Source organism: Bombus vancouverensis, chromosome 1, assembly GCF_051014615.1.
Source record: "Bombus vancouverensis nearcticus chromosome 1, iyBomVanc1_principal, whole genome shotgun sequence".
Taxonomy (NCBI): Eukaryota; Metazoa; Arthropoda; class Insecta; order Hymenoptera; family Apidae; genus Bombus; species Bombus vancouverensis.
In genome coordinates, this window is record NC_134911.1 from 12,589,056 (window position 1) to 12,591,982 (window position 2,927).

Here is a 2,927-nt window from a genome sequence, read left to right on the forward strand (position 1 = left end):
AAGCGGACGTTCTTTTCTCGATCTGCCCAAGCGACCACTCTCGATCCCCTGACATCAAGGGACTGACTAAATATCGACTGCTTCTCGCGAAATAGTCGATGCTTCTTCCATTCGAGATTTAGTGAAACGAGTGGATCTTTCGAGCGACGACGATGTTAAGCTGCGGTAAACGACGTCGTTAACTCCACGAAATTACTCCGTAAAATCACACTGAACCACGGTAGTAACGTTAATCCTTATGCCTTTGGTAATCGCGCCTAATACACGATCCAGTGACGCGTCGGAGGCTGCCGCTATATTCCCCGTCTCTGATTTGCAGTGCTAATTACGAGCAACAAGCGACATTCACTTAAATGAACTTGTTAGTTACAACTATTACCGTTGACAAAATATTCGCCGCTTGCGGAGGAATGTTATCGGGAATTTACATTTTGTGTTACGAGTATTTGTGCTACGACGCATTTTGGAGTGAATAAGCTCTTGTAAGACGTTTAAATGAAATTAGCGATTCCGTATGATTAGCTGCTTTGGTTTCGGTTCAAGCAAATGTTTCATCAAGTCGATATTCTTTTTCCATTTCGCCGATTTCTCGTCTTCGATATGTCTGGAATAATTTACATACTCGAACTTATATATTTACAGAAGAAGAGAAACCAAATGGTAAGGTCTGATTCATATTAAACAACCGATGATTCATAAACACAGTTTATCTCCATTTGCCAGGAATTATATCGTTACAATGAAGGAAAGAATTTACGAGATTTAAAAGCCATGGCAACGAGTCAAAAGAAGGAATTATTTGACGCAAACGACAACGGAGCGTCGATAAACGAATATCTCCGATCGAGGATTTACGTCGATGTCGATCGCGATCAGTCCATCATCCGCGCTTCCTTTTAACCACGCCTTGAGTTTCCAGGTAAGAGCTCACCACGATGGACGATTCATTATGCATAATATTCACCTGCCTGTGCGAGAAAGAGAAAGAGGGAAGCGTCACACAACGTAAGGGCATACGTATACAAGCGGGCGACGAGTTTCTAAGGAGAAAAAGAGAAAGTACGCGAGGAGGTGGAGAAAAAGGCGAAGAGGAAGATGATGATGAGAAAACAGAAAGGAACGAGCAAGAAGAATAGAGAGAGGTGGAACGTAGAAGGAGACAGAATAGCAGCCATGCAATAACGAAACGGTCTTTACGCTCATCCTTACGAAATAATTACGACAATACGAGCGTAAATAACCCTTTAAGGTACCTACACCTGTGGGAAGGGGAATTTGCTGCGGTAATGGACTACACGCTTCAGTTACCTAGCTCGTTCGTTGATGTTAATTATCGGGATAATCGTCCCGGCCTTTTTGGTCCTTCGTCGACTCAAATACTCGTGATACCCTTCTAACGATTACCAGTATCAGTTCTATTCATTTTAAGTTCGTTTTTCCGATTTCAGAATATCTTTCGATGGAAAACGCAATGCAACGATTCTTGCTCTTTAGAAGAACTCAAGAAATCGTATCATTCCTATTCCATAGTTTCTCAACGTTAAGAGTCGAGGTTGATCCACCCTGAGCTTGAGCTGGATCCACCGCGGAAGAATAGCCATGCATCGGATTCGAGCGCTTGTGCGCTCACCGTTTGACGATTTTATACTTTCATGAAGGAAAAACAGTTTCCTGGATCGCATCGAACCGTCACGGGTAAGAAACAATGGTCGATGAACAAAAGACGTATACGCGTAGCAGGTGCGCGGTGAATTTATACGTGAGACCGACGGTGATGAAACTATGAAATTCCAAAGTGGTTCCTCTACCAGAACATGGTCGCATTCTATTGTTCCGAGATCGGCCAATTGCATCGTACGATCAACGGCGAGCATCTGCTGGTCTTAGGTACGAGAGAAGAAGGGGACCACTCGATTTATTAAGTTAACCTGTGGGAACGATCGAGCGTTGTTACAAATATAACTAATCGATAAAGTTTCATAAAAATCCAACATAGATACTTTCTACTCGTTAAACGATCAAAATAGTAATAAAATTCTGCGGACACGGCGAAGGCGAAGTAAAGCAAGAAAATTTATAGAATTTTCGCCCCGAAGATCAAAACTTCGATTACTAACCATCGACTTGGGTTAACGAACCGATCGTCTCACGGGATGTGTCCCTCTTTTGCAAAGTCCCAGAGAGTATTGCAGTCCACAGGGGAACGGCGCCATTATTAATATTTCATACGGTTTATGGACCGCTGAGTGGCAGCGCCCGCTGTTTCTCGTCTTCGTTGTTTTGTCCCTCCTCATCTTCTTCTTCTCCTTTCTCTCCGTCTCCCTTCTTGTCAAACTTGTTCTTTTTTTCTCTCGTTGCTAGTCCTCCTCTTACGGTGTGTCATTTGCAGGTACACGCAAGGTGTGTACAGCACGCGCGTGTTTCGCGTCTAAATTCCTCTTGATGGTAGATACGTAGATTTCTTGCGACAGCTCGGATCGAGAAACTCGTCACTGCTTTGGCAATGGCCTTGCCCACCGTGTGTGAAAACGCCCATTATTTACCCTCTTCATTAGCGAGCGTGTTTCTTTTTTCCTCGACTTCTCCACTTCCCTCTGTAATTTTGTTCTCGTTGAAGCGTTTCTCTTCACGGTTGCGAAGAAGTTGTAGCTCGATATTCATCTAGCTTGTCAGTTCGTTCGGATGCTCAACCATCCATTGCAACTCTAGGCTAAATCGTACTTACTTGCAGAACACGTTATCCGTGCTCCACATCTGTTAACACTTCATCGATAATTATACCGTTGGTATTTTTATTCGGTCATACGCTTGACTAAATCTGTAGCCACCGACCATAATTAAAACTATATTCAAATATCACGCTCGAGTAAAAAGAATCTATCGGGAAATTCAAACGGTGATCTTGCATTCCGGATTTAATAACGCTA

At 43.2% G+C, this 2,927-nt stretch overlaps 1 long non-coding RNA gene across 1 annotated transcript; it reads left to right on the forward strand.

The window, feature by feature from the left end:
* The first annotated feature begins 375 nt into the window (after positions 1–375).
* On the forward strand, positions 376–2,239 carry LOC143303287 (uncharacterized). The gene is made up of 3 exons (XR_013059428.1): positions 376–660; positions 724–1,249; positions 1,449–2,239. It is a non-coding gene; the product is annotated as an uncharacterized LOC143303287 (long non-coding RNA).
* Positions 2,240–2,927: the final 688 nt, after the last annotated feature.